We start from the raw sequence: 9,629 nt of genomic DNA, 5'->3' as shown, positions 1-9,629 counted from the left end.
TAAAGTGTTTACCCTAATATGATATGAGGAGGTTATGTCAACTTTGCCTGGATGTTTTTAGGGAATAAATATTATGCCTAGCTGAGAATGCATTCCCTACATAATATTGTCATACCAAAACTGGTGAATGAAATTCTAATATAAGTTATAATTAGGGGTACAAGAGTTGAAAAATTTAAGATAAAGGTTTGTCAACGTTGGTATATGTAAATAGACCTTCTGTAAAACAATTACATCTGTTTTGCTGGATTGTATTATAGATTCTGTTGTGGGAATAAACATTATGTGTCGCTGGGGAACGTGTCCCTTGCCTGATATTGCAAGAGCTCATAAACCCACCCTTCAGGCTCTGCGAATCGAACATGTAGAGGAGATCTCACTTTACAATGGCCAAAATGAGGCACTTTCAGTTTACTCAAACAGATACATGCAATCGGAACAAGCCAGCTACAACAGGAAGCCTATTTTAATCTTTTGATGCTTCTGGAGAAAATAAGAAATATTTTACTGCCTCTTTAAGAGAAAAATAATTAAATGATTAAACATGCCAGGGCAGAAGCCAAGCCTGCTGCTTCTTTCTCTTCTCTCACTGAGATTTGCCACTTCAACTCCCCCAAAATGCCGATCTGAAACTAAACAACTGAAAATAGGTAAACTTTTGAGATAATTTGGAATTATAATGGCCACTCTGGGGAACCTCTGCTTCAGATGAGTCCACCTGAGGGGTCACCCTTCAAAGAGAGGATTCAAAATCTCTTATAACGGAACACGGTCTTTAATTAACATACAGAACCTTCTAAAAGACAAAGCTATTTAACAGGATATAAAGTGAACTTTGGTAAATAAAAGCCTGTTTAAGTTTGCTGGTTTGATTTAAAATAGACATGTTCTCAGAGTTATCAGCCGTGGATGTAATGCAGACATACAGCCTGGGTTTACTCATCAAATGAGCTCATGTTCTCTCTGTTACAAAATTTGTCAACAAGAGTAATAACTTAGAGTAACAGCTGACTTTGTTTAATGTCTCATGAGGTTTTTGTAGACGATGTAAATATAACTGTTGAGAACGGGTAAACTAAATAGATGCAAAAGGATAAAGATTTTATGTTTCATCAAAATAAATTTCCTATGTTGCTTTTGTCGGGTCCTTAATCACAGACACTAGGGTTGTTCTTACAAATATTTCATTCTCTGCATTCACCTAAAATTCTTTAACTGTCACTGTGGTTAAAGGGATAAGTAAACATCGTTTCATAGGGACCTATGATATTACATGGGTAAATGTCATTGATGCAAATGTTTTAAAAATTGTATAAAGTTACTAAAATTCTGACCTGTCCTGACTGTCAGCCATAATTCTGGTTGTTGTCTCGGAATGTCATGTGTCACCAAAAATAGCCAAGTTTCTTTGTCAATTGCCATTTTTAAGTCTTTTATTATTTACAGACAGTTGTTATTTTACTCTGATGTTTTTACAAATACGTTTCATCTTTAAAGAAATTCACGGAAAGGATTCTGGGGCTTACTCTAGAACACAGGTTTCTGATAAAGTTTCAGATAATAAAACTAAACTGGGTAAAACATTGCAGAACTCTAATGGGAAAACTGATGGCCTTATGAAACTGCCGCCAGAAAATCAAGCATTGGTTACATAAAACTAAGTAAACTGATAGGGATAATTATAACTTTATGACTTTGTGTTTAAAATCGTGCTAATTTTTAAAAATGATTTGCATTTTGTTTTCTCAGCTTTAAGGAAATCTTTTCGTCTTTTCTCTTATGCTAAGTAAAACTTATAGCAATTTGATGAGATTATACATTTGTAAGCAAAACTGAAATGTTTGTCTTTTTCTCCCTATCTGATCCCTCCAGAATTTAAAAACTCCTGATGACTAAGTATTCTTCTTTTCGTGGCTTTATAATTATTTGCATAAGTTCAATAAGAACCTGTCCTTCTTATAACAGGACACAATTGGAAACACTGGTTATAATTCCAAGGCTTTGACTGGAACGTCATATTTGAGAAAACATAGGGGCTCAGATATGACCAAACAGCTTTTGAGAAACAAAGATTGACTTCCTGGCATAAAGACACTTGGAAATATTGGCCTGGTCCCTTGCTTATGGGTTCCCAGAAACCTGGGAAGGTCAAGTAAAGAATGTCACTCCCTCTGGCAGGTACAAGGAACCTCAATATTTTGGGGACCATGTGAAGAGGGGAATTCACCCAAACCTGTAAGTACTGCACACGGAATCTGATGACAAGTGCTTGGTCTGGCTTTCTTAGCCTTGAGAAGCCTTTAAACTTCAATCTGAGATTCCTTATAAGAAGTTCCAGCCAAACAGATTTAAAAGAGCCGATAGGATCAATTGCTATTCTTGCTGTACTTATGTATATAATTGGGCCAAATTTATTAAAACTAAACTTATTTTACAACCCAGTTATTCTTCATTTGGCTGAGCTTGGTAAAATGGAGGGTAATTTTAGAGAGAAAAATTATGTTTCAATACAGACTAAAATACACATTCATGAATATTAGATTCTGGCTCCATTAATCATCTTTGAAATTGTTGTTTTATAGCTGTAATCTGGACTGGATCCTGAATTCATCTAGTCTCCTGAAATATCTGAAATAACAAATCTCCAAAATAATGTTTTCCATTTTTTTCCATCATTTCCATTTGCAATCATTGAAAACTAAACCTGCCCTTTTCCTGAAGCCTTAAAAAGTGAAGCTGGAGGACTTGATGTAAACTTAGGAGAGATGCTTTCGCCCCTCAAGGACAGTCTCTCCACCCGTCATGGTTCTACCCTCATTTGATTCTCTCCCTGCCCCTTGTCTGAGCCCGGTTCTCGGTTCTCTGGGTTTCCTGGCCCTTCATTCTGTGTGACCTCTGAACATCCTTTCAAACAGAAAACAGATTCTTTTTCTGCTTACCGTCGGCCAGAGTCCATTTCTGTTCCTTGCAGTCATAAACCTTGACTGACCTTCAAGTTCTCCTGGAGGAGTGCTCTGTGTTTTTTGTTGCTGCTCAACTTCTTGGTTTTCCAGGAGGACATTTTGGCATCCCCTCACACTTTGAGGAGAAGAACAACTTCCTCTCCATAAGAAGAGTAGCTCCTTTGCCTCCTTTCTCCTTGATTCAACTCTCACCCAGTCGCTTGGGACAAAATACACCTTCCAGCAACACTGGGCCAGCAGCTTCTTTTCTTTCTTTTCCTGTTAATGCTAATTTTTCTGTTCCGTGTATTGGATCAGGGAAGAGACGGCTTTGGGACACAATGAAGAAATAAAGGGGAAAATGGAATACACAGATTATGATTTTGAGATATAATATGAATTTACATTTCTTACACATGTAAATATGTAGTGTGGTGGTATTTTGTGTACATAAATACTGTATGTACTGTTAAGACAACTTGGGTCCACATCCCCTATGACCCAGTGAGGAGTGCTCTTGGGTGCCCTGTTAGTGTACATGTTTTAAATCCGTGCAGTTTCCGGGTCGTGATATATTGAGAAGGTGGAATGGAATTGACTTGGCCAAGCTCTCAGAAGAGAGTCTGTGGCTGTATAATTGTCAGGGCCCTGCCTCGTGGCCTCCACGGTGGGCGGTTGATTTTGAGACACCGCAGGCGAGTATGGTCTGGTTGGTCGGAGTGTTTGATATAAACGTTAAACACGGTTGATAACTTTGTATCGTGAATGTAACAACTATGCGTTTGTTGTAAGAAAGAATTACAACGACCACAACAAAACCCCCAGAGGTGCATGAAGAAGAAAAGGAAAGCTCCCCCGCCTCCCCACCCCGCTCCACTGCGGACACACCGTCGTATATATGACGTGGAGGAGGCGGTGGCGGCTTTGGGACGTGCTGGGTGCTGCGCGGCCAAGGGACCCAGGAAGTCCCAAGTCCCGCCCTGACAACCGTCTGCCCTCTCTGGGCCATGGGAAAAGTGAGAAGGCAACGAAGAGGAAAGCAAGGCTACTGTTTGCAGAAATGTCACCTCAGGACAGGAGACTCTGGTAAACTGAGGCGGAATAGGCGGCTTAGGAGGGAGGCGTCAAGGGCTCCTCTTCCCGGGCCCAAAGCCCAAGAGTGGATCTCACCTCCTTTTCCGAGGTGCGAGTGAAGTGAGGAGAAGTCAATCAAAGGAGGGGGGCGCAGAGAGAAAGCGAGGCGGTCGGCCACGCACGCAGCTCCACTGTCCCGGGAAGGGAAGCCTTGGGAGTGTGCGCGGGAGCCGCGGGCGCCCGGGGAGGACTCACCCGCCCGCTCTGGCGAGCGCGGAAGGCGCGGCTCCCGCGGGGGTTCCATGGTGTAATGGTGAGCACTCTGGACTCTGAATCCAGCGATCCGAGTTCAAATCTCGGTGGGACCTTGCCCTTCCCTTCAGGATGACGGCCACTTTTTACTCTTCAAACGGCTGCTCCCGGTCCCTCCCCCCTCCCGCTCCTGCCGCCGCGTACCCCGCGATCTCCCGCCTCCTCCGCGGGAGTCGGGGTCCCGGACACCGGGTTCTGTGCGGGCGCGTCCACACGGACAGGGCCGGCGTGGCGGGGTCCCTCCCAGCCTGCGGTGCCCCCGCTGGCCCCGCGCAGCTCTGCCAGTCGCGGCGCCTCGGAGGCCCCGGCCCCGCCGCCCAGGGTCCCGGCGACCGAGCCAGGGCCAGCCCCTCGGCAGGGTCACCCTCGGGCCTCGGGGCCAAAGGCAGAGGCGGCGTCCGCTCCGTCCCGCACCACGAGGGGCCCCCGCGCGGCCCGTCTTGTCTTCGGACCCGCGGGCTCCTGGTGGGAGAGAGAGGGGTCCGCGGGAGACGCGGGGAGGGAGGCGGCGGCCGGCGCGGCCCTCGGCCAGGGTGTCTGGGTTTCGGGGTCGACGCTTCGAGACCCGGCCTGGAGGCGCCGTCTTTTCTTTAAACGACCCGTTTCATTCAGAGTGTTCATTTATTCTAAGTCTGACGCACTCAGGCTGCGGTCAGAACGTCCAGCTCCTAAGTCCCCGCGGGACGCTCAAGGCCGCTGTCACACTCGACTTCGGAGCCCGACCCCCGGGGGTCTCCTCCCTCCGCCCCCAGCTGCGCCGGAACCAGGACTCCGGGCCGCGGAGCCCGGCGTCGGTGGAGACCAGGGGTCCCCAAGCGCCGGCCGCCCCGGCCCGGGCTCCTCCGGGGCCGCGGGTGAGCCGAGCGCGGGCAGCTCCGAGGCGCGGGCCCGCGGGCTCCCCGTGCGTCCTGCCGCCCCCTGGCTCCGCGGAGAAGACGCCCGAGGCCGGCAGCGGGCGGAGGCGCGCCCCAGCTCTCCCGCCCCGTGGGCACGCGCGGGGCGGGGCGACCGCGGGCCTCCCGCGCTGCGGACGGCGTCCTCCTCCGGGCGCCTTTCGCTCAGAAGCTCCTCGACCAGGGCTCTGGGGCACAGCAGGGCTGACGGCCTCAAGGCTGGGGAAGTCCGTTAGGCACTCTAAAAACCCAAGCTTTCCCGTCAGTAAGGCACTGAGAGTTGGCTTCGGTCTTGGTTCGGATATTCCCCTTTTGAGCAAGGAGACCTCCCGCTGCCGGGGAGAAGAGAGGTTCACGGCTCTTGTCCATCGAACCGGATCCGTCCGTAGGACGTGCGACCTCTGCTTTCAACGTCCTGAACGCTCCCTCGGCATCCTGTGCTTTTCAGTCGGTTTTCTTTGGACGCGCCCTTGTGTCCCGCCCGCACTCCGCCGCCGCCGCCGCCGCCGCGTCACGGACAGGGCGTGTCCTATGCAGATATGGCAGCTCAGGGGCTGCTGTTTCGGCATCTGCTTAAACACAATATGATCTCGCGTGCTTTGGGACCGAGTGCAGGGCTGCTGCTTGAAAGTGCGTGTGCCAGCAGTGTGGAAGGGCTAGGGCGGCTCGGGGAGCAAAGTTACTGTGTGTGTACAGTGCAAGGCTTCTGAGGGTGTGGCGGGGAGGACGATTCTGTTGTCATACTTGTCTAGTAGAGAAAATACCATAATCGCGAAAGTGGTTTTATTTTTTTCAGAGAAAAGCTTATCCCTCATGCTCGGGATATGCTGATTCTTGCGATTTTCCCCCAATGGGGGGAAGTCGATTGCACAATTTGCGGCAGTGGGGTGCTGAGTTCGCCTTGTTTTCTAGGTTTTAGTAGTTCACTGTCGGTTGAGCGACGTTCAGAAGCGTTCGTGGTGTTTCGCGTGGTGGCGAAACAGGAGTGGTGTAGTCGAAACGACGTAGCGCGAGGAGTACGTGACCTGCAATTTGGGTGTGTGTTGTTGCTTCGTTTATGGAAGCACCGCCTGTTTGTGCGCGCGCTGACTCGCGAGAGCTTCTCGTCTTGCGAGGCCGTTTGTTTTGCGTTGTGGGTGTTCCCAGGGACTGTTGTTCCTCCAGGATGTAAGAGTTGTGGGCGACGCGGAGGTGCACACCGTCGTCTGCTGGTGCGAGGTGGAATGCTACCCACGGCTGCTACAGTGAGGTTTCCTTTCCGTTTAGCAGGATACATATGGTGCTTGTCTCCGTGTAGTGAGATGACTCTCTCCTCGCGTCCAGGGCATCTTGCACCTAGAGGCCGCGCGGGTCGGAACAGTCGGACCTGAGTCCTGCCGGGATATCCTGCCTGTGGAACGTACCGTAGGAAGTCTTGGGAGGAGCCGTGACCAGTTTCCCGTCTGCCCGGCTTGCGAAAGGCTGCAGCTGGGCAGCCTTCCTTGCCCGTCTTCTGCCCTTTCAATATCGACTCTTTCCTCAAACTTCGTTTCTTGAGTGTCAGCTGCCGTGCCTGATGTCTTGCTTCCACACCTTACGACCGTTGCTAGCCAATTCCCTAGATACCATCCCATCCATCATCCCCACCCCAAAGCAGCCTCTTCATATGTCGGCCTCCAGCTTCCTCTCCCCCACCATCTCTTCTGTTTCAGGCCCTCTCTTATTAGGCCGACAGCAGGAGCGAGCTCTCAGCCTCCAACTTGCACCTGCCATGCTTCCGTGGCCTGCCAAATTAGGAAGTTTCATTAATATCCTGCCTCCTTAAACGGCAGTAGGAATTGTAAATAACGCTTTTCCCCCCCACTGTCAGAAGTAATTTTAATTTTTTCCTTATCCGAAAATGCTGGGATATTGAACTACACTCTAGAAGAAAACCCCAGATCCGGTGTTGGGAGTCGTGGGCATTTGGCCGACCCCTTTCCCAGGACGTGTCTGTTCTCCTACCTCCCTCACCCTCGCTTCTGATCCCGAACGTCCTGGCGGACAGAAACTCCCCGGCCAAAGAGAAAAGGCGGGGACCGAGGCGGGGTGGACGATCGCGCCCCCTCGTGGCCGGCGCCCACAGACCCGCTCGGCCGCAGAAGCTACCGAGACCCGCGCTGGGCTGGCGGCGGCGGCGGCGGCGGCGGCGGCGGCGGCGGCGGCGGGGTGCGGGCGGGACACAAGGGCGCGTCCAAAGAAAACCGACTGAAAAGCACAGGATGCCGAGGGAGCGTTCAGGACGTTGAAAGCAGAGGTCGCACGTCCTACGGACGGATCCGGTTCGATGGACAAGAGCCGTGAACCTCTCTTCTCCCCGGCAGCGGGAGGTCTCCTTGCTCAAAAGGGGAATATCCGAACCAAGACCGAAGCCAACTCTCAGTGCCTTACTGACGGGAAAGCTTGGGTTTTTAGAGTGCCTAACGGACTTCCCCAGCCTTGAGGCCGTCAGCCCTGCTGTGCCCCAGAGCCCTGGTCGAGGAGCTTCTGAGCGAAAGGCGCCCGGAGGAGGACGCCGTCCGCAGCGCGGGAGGCCCGCGGTCGCCCCGCCCCGCGCGTGCCCACGGGGCGGGAGAGCTGGGGCGCGCCTCCGCCCGCTGCCGGCCTCGGGCGTCTTCTCCGCGGAGCCAGGGGGCGGCAGGACGCACGGGGAGCCCGCGGGCCCGCGCCTCGGAGCTGCCCGCGCTCGGCTCACCCGCGGCCCCGGAGGAGCCCGGGCCGGGGCGGCCGGCGCTTGGGGACCCCTGGTCTCCACCGACGCCGGGCTCCGCGGCCCGGAGTCCTGGTTCCGGCGCAGCTGGGGGCGGAGGGAGGAGACCCCCGGGGGTCGGGCTCCGAAGTCGAGTGTGACAGCGGCCTTGAGCGTCCCGCGGGGACTTAGGAGCTGGACGTTCTGACCGCAGCCTGAGTGCGTCAGACTTAGAATAAATGAACACTCTGAATGAAACGGGTCGTTTAAAGAAAAGACGGCGCCTCCAGGCCGGGTCTCGAAGCGTCGACCCCGAAACCCAGACACCCTGGCCGAGGGCCGCGCCGGCCGCCGCCTCCCTCCCCGCGTCTCCCGCGGACCCCTCTCTCTCCCACCAGGAGCCCGCGGGTCCGAAGACAAGACGGGCCGCGCGGGGGCCCCTCGTGGTGCGGGACGGAGCGGACGCCGCCTCTGCCTTTGGCCCCGAGGCCCGAGGGTGACCCTGCCGAGGGGCTGGCCCTGGCTCGGTCGCCGGGACCCTGGGCGGCGGGGCCGGGGCCTCCGAGGCGCCGCGACTGGCAGAGCTGCGCGGGGCCAGCGGGGGCACCGCAGGCTGGGAGGGACCCCGCCACGCCGGCCCTGTCCGTGTGGACGCGCCCGCACAGAACCCGGTGTCCGGGACCCCGACTCCCGCGGAGGAGGCGGGAGATCGCGGGGTACGCGGCGGCAGGAGCGGGAGGGGGGAGGGACCGGGAGCAGCCGTTTGAAGAGTAAAAAGTGGCCGTCATCCTGAAGGGAAGGGCAAGGTCCCACCGAGATTTGAACTCGGATCGCTGGATTCAGAGTCCAGAGTGCTCACCATTACACCATGGAACCCCCGCGGGAGCCGCGCCTTCCGCGCTCGCCAGAGCGGGCGGGTGAGTCCTCCCCGGGCGCCCGCGGCTCCCGCGCACACTCCCAAGGCTTCCCTTCCCGGGACAGTGGAGCTGCGTGCGTGGCCGACCGCCTCGCTTTCTCTCTGCGCCCCCCTCCTTTGATTGACTTCTCCTCACTTCACTCGCACCTCGGAAAAGGAGGTGAGATCCACTCTTGGGCTTTGGGCCCGGGAAGAGGAGCCCTTGACGCCTCCCTCCTAAGCCGCCTATTCCGCCTCAGTTTACCAGAGTCTCCTGTCCTGAGGTGACATTTCTGCAAACAGTAGCCTTGCTTTCCTCTTCGTTGCCTTCTCACTTTTCCCATGGCCCAGAGAGGGCAGACGGTTGTCAGGGCGGGACTTGGGACTTCCTGGGTCCCTTGGCCGCGCAGCACCCAGCACGTCCCAAAGCCGCCACCGCCTCCTCCACGTCATATATACGACGGTGTGTCCGCAGTGGAGCGGGGTGGGGAGGCGGGGGAGCTTTCCTTTTCTTCTTCATGCACCTCTGGGGGTTTTGTTGTGGTCGTTGTAATTCTTTCTTACAACAAACGCATAGTTGTTACATTCACGATACAAAGTTATCAACCGTGTTTAACGTTTATATCAAACACTCCGACCAACCAGACCATACTCGCCTGCGGTGTCTCAAAATCAACCGCCCACCGTGGAGGCCACGAGGCAGGGCCCTGACAATTATACAGCCACAGACTCTCTTCTGAGAGCTTGGCCAAGTCAATTCCATTCCACCTTCTCAATATATCACGACCCGGAAACTGCACGGATTT

General features: G+C 53.9%; 2 non-coding genes across 2 annotated transcripts; one reads left to right on the top strand and one right to left on the bottom strand.

The window, feature by feature from the left end:
* Window positions 1-4,312: 4,312 nt before the first annotated feature.
* Window positions 4,313-4,384, top strand: TRNAQ-CUG (transfer RNA glutamine (anticodon CUG)). Its single transcript has one exon. It is a non-coding gene; the product is annotated as a tRNA-Gln (tRNA).
* Window positions 4,385-8,732: 4,348 nt separating this feature from the next.
* Window positions 8,733-8,804, bottom strand: TRNAQ-CUG (transfer RNA glutamine (anticodon CUG)). The gene has a single exon. It is a non-coding gene; the product is annotated as a tRNA-Gln (tRNA).
* Window positions 8,805-9,629: the final 825 nt, after the last annotated feature.

The sequence above is a fragment of the Equus caballus genome, chromosome 5, assembly GCF_041296265.1.
Source record: "Equus caballus isolate H_3958 breed thoroughbred chromosome 5, TB-T2T, whole genome shotgun sequence".
Taxonomy (NCBI): Eukaryota; Metazoa; Chordata; class Mammalia; order Perissodactyla; family Equidae; genus Equus; species Equus caballus.
The sequence above is the reverse complement of the archived record's forward strand: the minus strand, read 5'-3'. Positions and strand labels throughout refer to the sequence as shown.